The sequence below is a fragment of the Macaca nemestrina genome, chromosome 4, assembly GCF_043159975.1.
Source record: "Macaca nemestrina isolate mMacNem1 chromosome 4, mMacNem.hap1, whole genome shotgun sequence".
NCBI classification, from domain to species: Eukaryota; Metazoa; Chordata; class Mammalia; order Primates; family Cercopithecidae; genus Macaca; species Macaca nemestrina.
This window is the reverse complement of record NC_092128.1, coordinates 53,182,968-53,198,855: the sequence shown is the minus strand read 5'-3', so window position 1 is coordinate 53,198,855 and position 15,888 is coordinate 53,182,968. Positions and strand designations below refer to the sequence as shown.

The 15,888-nt window shown below is 37.7% G+C and overlaps 1 protein-coding gene across 1 annotated transcript in view; it reads left to right on the top strand.

The window, feature by feature from the left end:
• LOC105475888 (cadherin related family member 3) overlaps positions 1 to 5,242 on the top strand; it is a 113,825-nt gene extending 108,583 nt beyond the window's left edge. Inside the window, 1 exon segment of the mRNA XM_071094128.1 lies at positions 5,114 to 5,242. The gene's annotated coding sequence lies outside the window, so the exon portion shown is untranslated.
• Positions 5,243 to 15,888: the final 10,646 nt, after the last annotated feature.

The window sequence follows — 15,888 nt, the reverse complement described above, 5'->3', positions numbered from 1 at the left end:
TTACCTGTCTAATTTTTTGATTTTTTTTTTTGTAGAGACAGTGTCTTACTTTGTTGCCCAGGCTGGTCTTGAACTCCTGGGCTCAAGTAATGTCCACTCCTTGGCCTTCAGAAGTGCTGGGATTATAGGCATGAGCCACAGTGCCTGGCCTGGGATGCTACTCTAAATGCACATTCGTTCTAGCCTCCTAAACTACTTTTTTTTTGCTGCTATTTCTAAATCAAAATGCTTTTCTACATTGCTATGTGGAAACTATGGGTTGTATAAAGTTGTAAAGTATATTTTAATAATAAATTACACCCAAGAAAAGCATAAAACACATTACAATATAAATGTGACCTGGCACTTAGAATAAATGTTTACTTTGCAATACTCTCATTTGTTTTTTTCCTAGAATTTAAATGAGACTTTTTTGGAACCAGATTTTTAAACTAAACAAATGAACAACTGTCCCTAAGAAACCTTAGCTGACACCTTTTTTGTTTCTATCTTAAAGTTACCAGCCAAGGTTTTCAAAATCTTTCCCCTGACCTCAGAACTGCTGGAAGTGGTGCAGTGCTGACTGACAGTTTGTTGACAAGACAGGCAACACTTCACACTTCACTGGAAAGCATAAAAGCGTGCTCCAGGTCATTAACTGAGACTTTTAAGAGGAACTGCTTGCTGCATTTTGATAGGGGATTCAGGAACATTTCTTTGCAATTCTTACAATTTTGTTGTTTTTTCACAAAATGAAATTCAAATGCACAGAATGCAATTAATAAAAATTCTTGATTCATGGCACACTATCATCACTGGCCTGTGAATGGCCTTATTTTACTTTTCATCACATTTAATAATGAACACCTGGTAAAACCAAGGCCCGACCAAGAACTAGAATATCACCACCATTTTACCTTGACCTAAGGGAAAGGGAAGGGCACCCACTCTATCTCTGCCCTCTGCCTCTCTCACATAGGTTACTCTTCTTCTAAATCTGGTGTTTGTCATTCCTTTGCTTTTTAAAGATGAGTTTTACCAAATATGCTAGAACATCTAAATCATATGTAATCGGGTCTTCTCAGGTGATAAAAGTAGTATCACCCTGTATATAGTCTTCTCTAGCCTGTTCTTTTCACTCAACAGTGTTTCTGAGACATTCACGTGGTTGGTAAAGCTGTAGTTCATTAATTTTCACCTCTGTATTATAGTCCCTTGTGCAACTCTACAAAAATTTATATTTTTTCTGCCCATAGATATCTGAGTTGTTTCTATTTCTTTTTGTAAGACAAACTTTTTTGCTTAGAACAATCTTCTATTTCATATTAGATAGGTGCTAATGTTTCTCTTGGGTATATAGCTAGATGAGGAGTTACTGGGTCTTCAGACATGAACAACCTGATAAGGTAATGACAAATTATTTTCCAAAGTGGTTATATTAATTTACATTTCTACTAGGAATGTGATCACATTGATTCACATTCTCTTCAAACTCAATATTGTCACATACAATATTTATCAATAGGTGTGAAATGGTATCTCTGTGGTTTTGACTTCCATTTTCCTGATAATGAGGTTCAACAGTGCTTCATGATTTTTAGCTGTATGTATTTTTTCTTCTGTGAAATGTCTGTTTGAATCTTCTGCAGTTTCTTTAGCTTCTCCCCCTTTTTGTTTGCGGGAACCCTTATCTATTCTGCATACTAATCTTTTGTGCTATAATAACTTCAGTTGGAATTTTTCTTCTATTTCTTTAAAATATTTTTTGATGACGTTTCGATGACTAATTTTAACATATCTGAATTTGTGAATATTGTTTCTTATGGTGAGCATATTTTTGTGTGTTATTTAGGAAATCCCTCCCTGTTCTAAGATCAGAACAATATTAACTTATTTTTCTTTAAAAGTGAAAGTGTGCTTTTAACACGTAAGCTCTTAATCCTTCTAGGTTTGATTTTCGTATATTGTGTGAAGTAAGATCTGATTTCATTTTTCCACATGGATAACCAATTTTTCAGCTCCATTTATTATTCAATCTTGCCTTTCTCCAGTTCTGTACTTCCAGCCTGTCTTAAAAATTCGAGTATTCATGGGTCTGATTCCTGGCCCTCTATCTATCAGTCAGTTCATTTATTCCTGCACCAAGACCACACTATCTTAATTAGTATAATTTTATAAAAATATCATAATATCTTCTAGAATAATTCTCCCCTTTTAATTTTTCTTCAGAAATACCTTGGCTATCCTTGATATCTCTTCCTCAATATATACTAGAATCAACTTCTCATTTTCTATGAAAAATTTTTTGGGGATTTTGACTGTAATTCATTACATCTGTAGATCGACTTGGAGAAAATTCATGTGTTTATCATAAAAACTTCTGATTCATAAAAATGGGATCTTTGTCCATTTAGGTGTTCTTTAATGCTTTTTGCTAAAATTTTTAAATTTTTTTGTATAGATTTTACACATCTTTGTTAGTTTTTTTTCCCTAGAACTTACATAGTTTGGTGATATTCTCTGTCAATAATATTGATATTGATATTTATTTTTATTTATTTTGAGACGGAATTTCGATGTTTTTGCCCAGGCTGGAGTGCAATGGCATGATCTCAGCTCACTGCAACCTCCACCTCCAGGGTTCAAGCGATTCTCCTGCCTAAGCCTGCCACGTAGCTGGGATTACAGGCGCCTGCCACTATGCCCGGCTAATTTTATTTTTTGTTTTTGTCTTTTTAGTAGAGATGGGGTTTCACCATGTTGGCCAGGATCGTCTTGATATCTTGACCTCGTGATCCACCCGCCTCAGTCTCCCAAAGTGCTGGGATTACAGGCATGAGCCACCATGCCTGGCGATATTTATTTTTAAAAATAAATTATGTTTTTAGATTGTGTCTGGTATAGAGAAATGAAACTGAATTTTTATATTGATCTTATCAAAATCATCTATTATGTCTAAGAATTTATTTTTAGATTCCTTGGGGATTTCTATTTATAACTAAGCTTTGATTTTTTTATCTTGTCCCAATTCCTATCTAAGGGGTCTGTGGAGTCATGTCTTACAAACTGTAAATTCTCATCAGAAGGGTTTTATTTAACCCTGTATATCATGACTTACTTTCCAATCTGACTCTGGCATAACACGGAAGAAAATCAAAATATTTGACCTCAAAACATGTTTCTCTGCCATATCTTGAAATGGCCCTGCAAAGCCGTCCCTTGTGGGAAAAAATCCACATTCTATAGAGAATCCCTTTCCCCTCCTTTTTTTCCCTTCCTTCCTTTCCAGATCCAGGAGATAATCAATTAAGAGCCAGGCACCCTTTTAGGTCCTATAAGAAACATTTTACAACCTGCTGTCTCTGAAGTCTTCTATCTAAAGCTTACTCTGCACAATAAAATTTGGTCTCCATAATCCTTTATATTAACCTGAAAATTTCCTTTCTGTTGATCCCAGGTCTTCAGATAAACTCAACCAACTGTCAACTAGTAAATGTTTAAATTTACCTATTGCCTGGAAGCCCCCACTGCTTCGAGTTGTCCCGCCTTTCTGAACCAAACCAATGTATTTCTTAAATGTATTCGATTGATGTCTCATGCCTCCCTAAAACATATAAAACCAAGCTGTACCCCGACTACCTTGGGCACATGTTCTCAGGACCTCCTGAGGGCTGTGTCACAGTCCATGGTCATTCATATTTGGCTCAGAATAAATCTCTTTAAATATTTTACAGAGTTTGACTCTTTTAGTCAACTCTACTGTAGGCAATCATATCATCCACAAAAAAATGATAGTTTTATTTCATTTATTTCAATTCTTATGTGTTTTCCTTATTGTGCTGCACAAGATCTCCCTAAAATGCTGACTTGAAATAATGAGGGCAGGCCTCTTTACTTTGGTCCTGATTTTCTCAATGTTTTGCTACTAAGTATGATTTTTGTTATAGGCGTTTTATTTAAGATTGGATCTAAAGAAGACTCAAAGTCCCACACAACATTGCTTTAATTCCATTGGCCAGAACTTAGCCACAAAGCTATACAAAGCTGCAAAGGAGGCTGGGAAATGTGGTGCTTTAGCTGGGTGGGCAAATGGAGTTCTGTTAATTTGATATAGAAGGAAAGAATGGCTATTTACTTGGTAATGAGTAGGCAGACTCTTCCATATCTTTTGGATGTTGCCTAGAAACCAAGGTGGGCATTTAGGCTAGTGTCATATGGATATCTTGCAAGATATAAAAATGTCTTAGGCCTTTTCATGTAATTATAAAAACAAACAATAATATTACAAAAAAAAGTTGCAAAGGAACTTTCTTAGCCCGCCGGTCCACCCTATCTACTTCCTGCTCTCAGAACTCCTTTTTTTTTGCCAAAACTAAGACTCCCTGCTTGTCAGGAAGAGAAGATAGAAACCACATCATGAAGACTTTCATGGTAAAATCAAAAATTGAAGTTTTAACCAGTTTTAATTACCAGTGCTGTTTGTTACCTCACCACCCCTACTTCCTTGTACTTTGAAGGCATGAGGGAGGCATGAGACATCAATCAAATACATTTGAAGGCATTTCCCCACCCTAGGAAGCTAATGCACCATACATTGTAGGGTTGTTTCCAGACAAATGTAGAGGGAATCAAATAAATGAATGCCCAGGGAGCGTATTTTCAAAATATACTTCTGCAGTTCTCCTCCCTTGCTATATACTTTCCCCCACACTCACTGCAGTCTGGCCACACTGGCCCCTTTGCTGTTCCTCATTGTGATTTAAAGTGTGGTAACTTAGTTAAGCTATAACTACATTTCCCAAAATTCCCATCTCCCGCCGCTGGCAGTGGGCTCCAGAGAACAGACTTGGAAAGTAGCAGAGGGGAGGCAGCCAGTAGGCTGTGAAGGTCAGCGAGGGGTGCCAGGTGTGGCTGCTGCTCCTCCAGCTGCTGTCAGATTGCCTTTGTCCTCTCTGAGTCCTGAGCCAGAAACAGATAGCTCTGCAGTGAAGGGCACAGGCTGCTTCTGTGGCTCACCTGTGTGGTTGAGGTAGAAAATGCTGGGTTCCAGTTTGTCCTTTTGAGTTCCCATTTGTTCTCGTGGGTTCCAACTTGCCCTCACAGATTCTAGTTTGTTCTCTCATTTCATGTTCAGCTTTGCTTCCTGACTCCTGGCCTTGCTGGTCTACTGTGACTTCAGATCCATCTCCAAATGCAGTGGCAACCATCTTCCATGGGCATCCTCTCCAGTTCCTGCAACTGTGAGGCCTAATCCATGTAACCCCTTCACGACGTCATACAATAGCTTCATAGTAAGTGTTACTATTTAGTAAGGCAAATCCCTCTATCACCTTTTCTAGGAGTGCCTTGGCTATTTGGGGAGCTATTTTTGCTCTTCCATAACAATTTTAGAATCAACTTATTAAGATTTCCCCAAAACTTTAGAAATTTGATTGGAATTCAGTTGAATGTGTAGATCAGACAAGAGAGTTTCACAGTTTCCTTAGTAATAATTTCGCACATTTTATTTTTATCTCTAGCTTCCTAATTTTTTTTTTTTTTACTTTAGATGATATATATTTTTCAAGTTATATTTTATAACTGTTGTTCTTACATAAAACAGTTTTTATATATTGATCTTATATTCAGGTATCTTTCTTTCTTTCTTTTTTTTTTTTTGGAGACAGAGTCTCTCACTGTTGCCTGGGCTGGAGTGCAGTGGCGTGATCTCGGCTCACTGCAACCTCTGCTTCCCAGGTTCAAGTATTCTCTTTGCCTCAGCCTCCCAAGTAGCTGGGATTATGGGCACCCGCCACCAGGCCTGGCTAGTTTTTTTGTATTTTTAGTAGAGACGGAGTTTCACTATGTTGCCCGGGCTGGTCTCGAACTCCTGACCTCACGATCTGCCTGCCTCAGCCTCCCAAAGTGTTGGGATTACAGGCATGAGCCACCTCACCCGGCCTATTCGGGTATCTTTCTAAACTAATTCTAGTGGTTAGTGGTAGATTATTTTGGGTTTTCTATCTGGACACATAGTATCTGCTGATAACAGTTTAGTTTCTAATATTAGCCTTCTAATATTTACTTTTTTTCTTGTTCTATTTTGTTGGCTAGGATTGTCAGTACAATGTTATTTCATTTTTACACATTCTATGAAAATGGCCTCCTCTTCAATCAAACATCTGCACTGCCTTGCTACTCATTCTTAGGTGATAAACTTGCTTATTTCACTGAGAAAACAAGTGTAGAGAGAACTTCCTTAGTCTAATCACCACACAATCTACAAACAAATCTTCCTTTAAACTTCTGTGTTTCCCTCCCAATATAATGAATGAATTGCGTTTGCTCTCGCCACGATCAACCTTTCTTCTTGGGCACCTTCTTAAGGAGTTGGCACTGCAATCACCCCGTCTCTCCTTCTTGAATCAGCATTTTTTTTTTTTTTTTTGTATTTTAAAATGAATCTATCTTCTCAGGTTAAAATCATGCTGTAATAGCTTAATTCTTAAGTACATAAAAAATGCGTCCCTTGATCTCACATCCTCTTTCCGCTATTCCAATTCTCTGCTCCCCTTTATAGCAGAACACCTCAAAAGAATCATCCATACCTGCTAGTTTTCACTCTCACCTACAAATTACTCTGTTGGACTACTGTAATGAAGTACTGTTGTTCCCAGAATTCCACTGAAATAGCCCTTGTCAAGGACAATAACCTCTACAATGTCAAAGGCAATGGTTGATTCTTACTCCTTATCTTACTTAATCTCTCCGAGGTGTTTGACTGTGTGTGTAGTATAAATACATGGAGTGAGCTTACTCATTAATTTTTTGGAAGAGGTAAAGCATTTGGCTATGATAAAAGAAAAACTTCAGCCAAATTAAATTTAAAGGAGTTTAATGAGCAATGAACAATTTGCGAATCAGACAGCCCCCAGAATCACAGCAGATTCACAGAGACTCTAGTGCATCCACATGGTGGAAGAAGATTTATAGACAAAAAAGGGAAGTGAGGTACAGAAAAGCTGGTTTGGTTGCAGTTTGGCATTTGCCTTATCTGAACACAGTTTGAACACTCAGCAGTATGTGAGTGGTTGAAGTATGGCCACTGGGATTGGTCAAGACTCAGTGATTGTTACAAGTGCATACTCCTAAGTTAGCTTCCTGACCTTGTCTGCCTATTAAGCTAGGTTATGGTTCGTCCACAAGGACTCAAATATAGGAGTCTTCTCAGGCCATATTTAGTTCACTAAAACAGTTGTATGATACAAATAAACCTCTGTTTAAACCAAATCTTTCTGTTATTTGCAACCAAATGCATTCCTCATTGATTTATAAGTTTATAGAATCTTTTGAAAAAATCCCAACCAAATCCCAGTACTTTGGGAGGCTGAGGTGGGCGGATCATGAGATCAGGAGATCAAGACCATCCTTGCTAACATGGTGAAACCCCGTCTCTACTAAAAATACAACAAATTAGCAGGGCATTATGGCATGTGCCTGTAGTCCCAGCTACTCAGGAGGCTGAGGCAGAAGAATGGCCTGAACCCGGGAGGCGGAAGTTGACTGAGCCGAGATCGCGCCATTGCACTCAAGCTTGGGCAACAAAAGTGAGACTGTCTCAAAAAAAAAAAAAACAAACAAAAACAAACAAAAAACAACCAAAAAACCTCTATTATAAGAAGCAACATGGTACAGTGAGGGGGGAAACTGAATTTAGAGTCCAGATGTACTTCTCCTTTGGGACTAGCGTGAATTTTACTCCCACTCTCAAACTTACTACACCTCAGATCCTACAGCCACTACACTTCAGATCCATTGTGCTAAGAAGGAAGAAAACAATGGCTGAGATTGAGGTAACAGTGCATTTTCTCTACTAAGTCTTCCCTCTGCCTGGCTGACTAAAAATGTAGTTTGGCAATTGAAAAAATAAAAGGGAGCTTCAACTTCAGCTTCCCAAAATTTGGATTAGATGCGCTTTCCTTATTTTTCCTATTAAGTGCAACTAAAAACTTAATAGAAAACCTAAGATGTCTCTGAAAGGTGGAGATGAAGGGAGACTGGCTAGGGACCTTGGAACCCAAGAAACAACATGGTGGTAAGTTGTCTGGATTTTCCTTTTGCCTTATAAATCCCAGACTTGGAGCTGAAGAAACTGGCAACATGTGAACAGCAATAATGCAGACCGGAGAAAAAAAAAAGTCCCAACAAAAGTTGGCAATTCCTAGCTAAAGGACAAGGAAAAGAGCAACCTAGCAAGACAGAAAACTTTTAGGCAATAACTACTCTACCCTAGCCCAGCACCACAGGAAGAAACTATGGTTCCACCCACACCCACACCAGCAAAGGCCAAATGAACACCTCCACTCAAGAAGGCTCTAATGAGGTGGTCCTCCCTCTTTCTCTCTGCTGGAGTGGTGTCAGAGAAAGCCTGCAAAACAGAAGGCATAAGAAAGACCCAGAGTCTCAAAACATGGTACCCAAAATGCTCAGGTTCCTATCGAAATCACTCTTCATAACAAGAACCAGTTAGATCACCAACAAAGGAAAAAAAAAACAGTGGATAACAACACTGAGATGACAGAGATGTTAGAATCATCTGATAAAGCCTCTGAAGCAGTCATATAAAAATGTTCCAACAATGGGCTCACGCCTATAATCCCAGCACTTTGGGAGGCCAAGGTGGGCGGATCATAAGGTCAAGAGATCGACACCATCCTGGCCAACATGGTGAAACCCCGTCTCTACTAAAAATACAAAAATTAGCTGGGCACGGTGGCATGCACCTGTAGTCCCAGCTACTTGGGAGGCTGAGGTAGGAGAATCACTTGAACCTGGGAGGCAGAGGTTGCAGTGAGCCGAGATCATGCCACTGCATTCCAACCTGGAGACAGAGTGAGACTCCATCTCAAAACAAAACAAAAATGCTCCAACAAGCAATTATAAACAGGCTTGAAGCAAATGGAAAAAACAGTCTCAGAGAATAAAAAGTCTCAGTAAATAAAAGGAGAACCAAATTTTAGAAATGAAAAATACAAAAACCCAAAATTCAAAGGATAGTCTCAACAGCAGAACAGAAGACAGACAACAGCTCAGTAAATTGGAAGAGAAGAAAAATTGCCCAATTTTGGCCAGGCACGCTGGCTCACACCTGTAATCCCAACACTTCGGGAGGCCGAGGTGGGCAGATCACTTGAGGCCAGGAGTTTGAAACCAGCCTGGCCAACCCGGCAGAACCCCATCTCTACTAAAAATACAAAAATTAGCTGGGCGTGGTGGTGCGTCCCTGTAGTCCCTAGAGTTACTTGGGAGGCTGAGACATAAGAACTGTTTGAACCTGGGAGGCGGAGGTTGCAGTGAGCCAAGATTGCACCACTGCACTGCAGCACTCCAGTCTGGGCAACAGAGTGAGGCTCTGTTTCAAAAAAAAAAAAAAAAAAGAAATCTTCTTGGCTTTGACCTGCGGGGTAAAAAAATAAATTACCCAATTTCTAGAGATAAAATAGACTGTTAAACCTGTATTACTATAACAAAAAAAAAAAAAAAAAAGTAACTTTCACGTCATTTGAGTCTTATAGAGAGGAGAAATAGGGTAGGGTGGGGCCAAAAAAGTACTGGAAGAAATAATGGCTGAAAACTCCTTAAATTTGGCAAAGACATAAACCTACAGATTTAAGAACTGAGCAAATCCCAAACAGGTAAACCTGTTTTGCTTAATGTATCTTTTTTCTTTTCATTTTCAATATATTGTTTCCTTATTTTACATGTGCTTTGATTAACATAAATTTAAAGGATAGAATAAGTTGATATACAAGGCAAACATAGTACATCACACTTAATAGATATTTTTAAACACATGAAAAAGTTAAAACTTTTGACTATCAACTAGGCCAGAAAGCAAGTCTCAGCACATTTCAAGGGCCTGATTATTGCAGAAACCACAATGTGATTACCTCAGTAGTCAATAAAAAAAAAAAAAAAAAGAAAATTCCGTATGTTTGGAAACCTATTACTAAATAACTAGTACATCAAAAAAGAATTATGGGAAATTTGAATATATTTAGAAATATGATCAAAATACTGCATATCAAAAACTTGTGGGATAAAGCTAAAGTATAGTTCGTAGAAAATTTAAAACCTCAAATATGTATATTAGAGGAAAAGAGGCTTGAAGCAAATGAAAAAAGTAATGAGCTAAGTACCATCTTGAGGTAGGAAAAAAAGCAGCAAAACAGATCCAAAGAAAGTAGAAGAAAAGAGCTAATGATGACAAGAGTAGAAATTAAGAGAAATAAAACAAACATAAAAGAACAAGGATCAATAAAGTCAGACTTGATCATTTGAAAAGAGATCAAACTGACAAACCTCTGACAATATGGATGGAAAAAAGGAAGGCAAATAATAGGAATAAAAGAAGGAACATAAATGCAGATGGTATAGACATTAGAAATATAATCAACAGGCTATGATCAACTTCATATTAATTTGGAAATTCAGATGAAATGGAAAAATTCCTGGTAAAATATAACTGAATGAAGGAGAATAACAAACTCGAATAGCTAGTTCTATAATCAAAAGCAAGACCAAGACTGGATCAGTAATTTTTTTTCTTTTTCTTTTTTTTTTTTTTAGACAGTGCCTCACTTTGTCACCCAGGCTGGAGTGCAGTGCCGTGATCACAGCTCACTCCAGTTTTGACCTTTTGTGCTCAAGTGATCCTCCCACCTCAGTCTCCTGAGTAGCTAGGACTAGAGTTGTGTGCCACCATGCCTGGCTAATTTTTAAAATTTTTTTTTGTAGAGACAGAGTCTTGCTTTGTTACCCAGACTGGTCTTGAATCCCTAACCTCAAATGATCCTCTTGCCTCAACATCCCAAAATGCTGGGATTACAGATATGAGTCATGGTACTTGACTGAATCAGTAATTTAAAAATAATTGTACCACAAAGAGAATTCTAGGCCCCAATAGTATTACTGGTGAGTTCTATGAAATATTCAAGGAATGAAAAATTCCAATTATTTCAGAGTATCGAATAAGAGAATATACCACTCCAACTTATTATATGGGCTTGGGAGAAGAATATATGTTACTTTGTATAAGAGCTGCAAAAGCTACAAGACAGATGTGAATCTTAAATCTTTATGCTGAAAATTATAAAACTTTATTGAAGGGCATAAAAGATATAAATGGAGAGATAGATATACCATGTTCATAAATACAAAGCCTTGGTATAAATATGACCATTCTCCTCAAATTGATCTTATAAATTCAATGCAGTTCTTTTCAAATGAAATCCTATGAAGGTTTTTAGGAACTTCACAAGCTGATCCAAAAATTCATAGGAGAGTATAGGGCTTCAAGATAGCTAAGACAATTGTGAATAACCTGAATAATGATGGTGCTCTGGTGCTCATCCTATCAGAGAGTAATTCTTACTTTAAAGCTTTATTTAATCAAGGGTGATGGGGCTAGATATGGTAGGGGTGAAGAGCATACAGAAAGAACTACAAATAATATGGAAATCTGATATGACAGAGGTGAATAAACTTTTTTTTTGAGCTCTGTCACCCCAGTTGGAGTGCAGTGGTGCGATCTCAGCTCACTGCAACCTCCGCCTCCCAGGTTCAAGCGATTCTTCTGCCTTAGCCTTCTGAGTAGCCAGGATTACAGGTGCCTACCACCACACCTGGCTAATTTTTGTATTTTTAGTAGAGACAGGCTTTCCCATGTTGGTTAGGCTGGTATCAAACCCCTGACCTCAAGTGATCCACCTGTCTCAGCCTCCCAAAGCGCTGGGATTACAGATGAGAGCCACTGTGCATGGCAAGATAAACTTTTAAAAAAAGGTGGTACTATGAAAATTGGGTAGGAATATTGAAAATTATAAAAATTGAGGCAGACACCATGAACATACAAAAAATATATTCCCAAACTACTTAACGACTAAAAAGTGAAAAACCATATTCAGAAGAAAAAAGGTTAATATCCTTATGACATTGAGGATTTCTTAACACATAAACATGCACCAACAGTGAAGAAGATAGTTACATTAATATTAAAGTTTTTTTTTTTTTGAGACGGAGTCTTGCTCTGTCGCCAGGCTGGAGTGCAGTGGCACGATCTAGGCTCACTGCAAACTCTGCCTCCTGAGTTCAAGCGATTCTCTTGCCTCAGCCTCCCGAGTAGCTGGGACTACAGGCATGCACCATCATGTTCAGCTAATTTTGGTATTTTTAGTAGAGACGGGGTTTCACCATGTTGGCCAGGATGGTCTCAATCTGTTGACCTCGTGGTCCGCCTGCCTTGGCCTCCCAAAGTGCTGGGATTACAGGCGTGAGCTACCGCCCCTGGCCATAAAGAACTTTTATATGGCAAAAATCACAAAGTGAAAATCCAAGCCGGGAACAGAGAGAAGACATTTGCAACCTCTATAAATGTCAAGAGGTTAATATCAATAATACATAACGAGCATGTCAATTCAACAGGAAAAAGCATCACAACAGAAAAATTTGCAAAGGATATGAATAGGCAGTACAGGGTAGTGGAAACCAAATGGCCAATAAATACAGGAAAGGACCACCAACCTAAATAGCAATCAGAGTAACATAAATTTGAAAGCATCAAAGACACAATTTCAAACTTATCAGATTGGCAATAGTCCAAAAACATCAGGTTACTGGCAATATGGAGCAAGAGGAAATCTTATTGCTGGTGGAAGACTTTTTATAAGCATTTTGCTGAACAATTTTGAAATACTTAGGTTACAATGGAAAACATGAACATCTCACATTCCAATAGTTCCCACTTACAGGGATAGGTCTTAGAGAACCCCTCACACACTGCAGAAGAGTATTTGTGTGCTATTTTTAATAGTGAAAGGTAGGAAAAATGTAACTGTACCTCAGTAAGGAAAAGGATTTATCTGTAATATTTTCTTTCCTTAAAAAAAAATCTGATGCAAAGCCAGGCGTGATGGCTTATGCCTGTAATCCCAGCACTTTCGGAGGTCGAGGTGGGTGGACTGTCTGAGGTCAGGAGTTTGAGACCAGCCTGGTCAACATGATGAAACCCCATCTCTACTAAAAATACAAAAATTAGCTGGGCATGGTGGCAAGCACCTGTAATCCCAGCTACTCGGGAGGTTGAGGCAGGAGAATCACTTGAACCCGGGAGGCGGGGGTTGCAGTGAGCTGAGATCGCACAATGGCACTCCAGCCAGGGCAACAAGAGTGAAACTCCATCTCAAAAAAAAAAAAAAAAAAAAAAAAAAAAAATCTGATGCAAGGCTGGGTATGGTGGCTCACACCTGTAATCCCAGCACTATGGGAGGCCGAGGCAGGAGGATTGCTTGTGCCCATGAGTTTGAGACCAGCCTGGGTAATACAGTGAGAACTTGTCTTTACAAAAATGTTTTGAATTACTAAGCATGGTGACACGTGCCTGTAGTCCCAGATACTGAGGCCAAGGTGGGAGGATCACTGAAGCTTGGCAGGTGGAGGTTAACAGGGAGCTGAGATGGCACCACTGCATTCTAGCTTGGGTGACAGAGTAAGACCCTGTCTCAACAAACAAACATCTGATGCAAATAAAGCATTTGTTAAATATTATTTTGTATGCTTACCCATTAATCTCAAATACTATATGAAAACATTTTAAATGTGAAACATAAGCAATATTGCCTTTAACATTTACAGTAGGTTAAACATCTATTGAAGTGACCTCTGTTCACAAAAACATTAGGAACGCTCATCTTTTTATAAATAATTCTCTACAACTTAACACCTAGTAAGTAAAGCTTTTATTGCTTCTCTCCTGGAAATTATCCTATAAATGGGTTAACCTTGTAATGCTGATTCAAAAGCAGAAGTGAAAAGGCAATAGAACTCCTTTTAAAATCTATTCTAATATCAATACTTTTAAGTTTTAAATTTTGATCTCATTAACCTTACGAATGTCAACCAACAGAAAAATAAAACACACCAAAAGATTCAGAACTCTTTAAGGACTGTAAAGGGAGAAGCCTGAAAGCCTGAAGTCAATCCTCCCTTTGTCCAAAACCACCTTAACGGCTCCAGCCCCATGAATTCCTAGTTTAAGAATCTCTATATTAGAGGCTATCAAAAGTTAGTAATTGTAGCTAACTTTTATAGAGTGCCTACTAAATGCGGAACACTGTTCTAAGGGCTTTACATTTATTAAGTCACTTTTAAATCATAAACACACTGAGATCAGGAAATTGGTTTAACTATTCTTAGTTTCAGTTCCCCGTAGAACACTACAATAAGATATTTTGAGAAAGATCATCTTCATGTAACTTTTACTACAGTATGGTTTTAATTCTGCCACTTTATTATTAGTCCTTGTTAATCTCTTACTGTGCATAACTTTATTATAGGTGTATGTATGGATAGGAAAAACAACAGTTCGTATAGGGCTTGGTACTAAACTTGGTTTCAGGCATTCCAGGGGGTCCTGAAACATATTCCTAGTAAACAGGAGGGAACTACTTATTTCACATGTCCACATAAGCAAACTGAGGCACACAGAGGGCTATTTGCCTACAGTTAAATAGCTAGTAAGTGGTGTAGACAAGATTCAAATCCAGGCAGTTTGGTTGCAGAGCATATACTCAACCAGGAATCTTTGCTAGTTAATTAGACAATTAATGAGAAAAGGTGTATCAGGAAAACTTAATCTGAGAGTTACAAATAAGTATTTTCTAAATGAGGTCGGAAGAAAAAAGGGTAAAACCAGAGTCTCCAAAGCACTTCTGTCTGTTGTATTCCTTGCCAAACAATAAAACTGTGATTCTGTTTCCTGCTTTGAAAATCAGTTCTGTTTTGTACTGCTCAATGCCTTTAAGATGAAGGTTTCTTTGTAATATTAACAATCAGTGCACTCTTTCTTTCAACTCCTTTATTAAATTGGTTGCAAAAAAGATATACATTCTTATATTGACAATTCTTATCATGAATAAAAGCATCAAAAATAAGGCAACAGCAAGATGTGCTTCACATACAAACAATCATGTTGTAAGAATAAGAAACCTGAATCCCTGTACAACAAAAAGATTAGGAAGCAAAATGTGAATAAGCTTGTATTCAGAATATACCTATATGTGTGTGTGCAAAGACAATACACTCATCATATACCTCACTTAGGTTCCTTTATGATGCATAATTCCTTAATCATTCATTTGTGAAACAAGAATGAATATTAAGAAACATGAAATCCAAATTGCATTTATTTTCACAATATCAATGCTAAACTCAAAATAGCAACTTCATTGACTCTCAATGGTAAATTTCAAACATGGAAAGCAATCTTAATTTTTTTAACCCTGTGAATAGGGTCTGCAAAAAACAGTGGATAATTTTGATTACAAAGGGGCTGGGTCTCAGCCTGCACTTAAATAGCATGAGCAACAAAGGACAGGAAACAAATATCACTAAGAGTAATGCCCATACATATAAAGATATCTAGTTGAGCCATGTTCTTTCTACTTATATAGCAAGCCTATTAAACCACTAGCATAATAGATTATATCTCATGAAACAGAATTACTATATTAACTACACATCTATCAGAAATTTCCAAATCCCTGCTCCCAACACAATTTTAGTACACCTATTAAGTACCACGGGTCATTTAGAAAAACAGAAAAAAATATACACCTAGTCTTTGCAATTAAAATCATCGTAACATAAACAATGTTAGATATAAATTTTGAACTCAATATGTTTTTCCTACATATTTATGTAATCAAGGCTTTTTAAGCAAAGACGGGTCTTAGGTATATGATCTGTACAAACTTACAGTAGTGTATATTCCAAATAAAGATTTTTCTTCCTACTATGGTATGACAATATAACTGCTTTCTGAATGAAGATACATGTTAAGGCTTAAGGTGTAAACACTTTGGAAGGCAAACA